Source organism: Penaeus monodon, chromosome 30 (assembly GCF_015228065.2).
Source record: "Penaeus monodon isolate SGIC_2016 chromosome 30, NSTDA_Pmon_1, whole genome shotgun sequence".
Lineage (NCBI taxonomy): Eukaryota > Metazoa > Arthropoda > Malacostraca > Decapoda > Penaeidae > Penaeus > Penaeus monodon.
Window position 1 is genome coordinate 23,927,471 of NC_051415.1, and position 482 is coordinate 23,927,952.

The window sequence follows — 482 nt, forward strand, 5'->3', positions numbered from 1 at the left end:
TGGTCCTGCGAAGGAGACTTATATAAGCAAGGACTTATATAGGCCAGAGCAGTAGACACCGGTTATAAGTCCGGAGCCGGGACAACAGAGACGAACCTGAGAGCGCCAGTCACCGCCCAGCCACTCGACGGGAAGGCAACGGTCGTCTCTCTGCTCGCAGGTCGGTTTACTGTCGTTTTGGGGGGATACGTGTTGTAGTTAACTCATTTATTTAAGGTTGACTCTTTTATTTACTACTGAGTGTTTATTCTACAAGGAATGATGAGAGTTCCATTTCAATGGATTTGAGTGTGAAAACTTTGACGAGGTTGCAGTAAAATGCTAGAGAATTTTGTATGAGGATGTTAACCATACTTATAGGGTCACTTGATTTCATTTATAAAGATTTTGATTGCTCATTTCGGGAACCGGACACTATCAGATATTGCAAGTTCTGAATAATTGCAATAAGTTAGCTGATTTCTAGAGAATTTAATTTGCTG

General features: G+C 41.7%; 1 pseudogene; it reads left to right on the top strand.

Moving 5' to 3' along the window:
• The first annotated feature begins 48 nt into the window (after window positions 1–48).
• The window catches only part of LOC119592659, a 12,788-nt pseudogene continuing 12,354 nt past the window's right edge, over window positions 49–482 (top strand).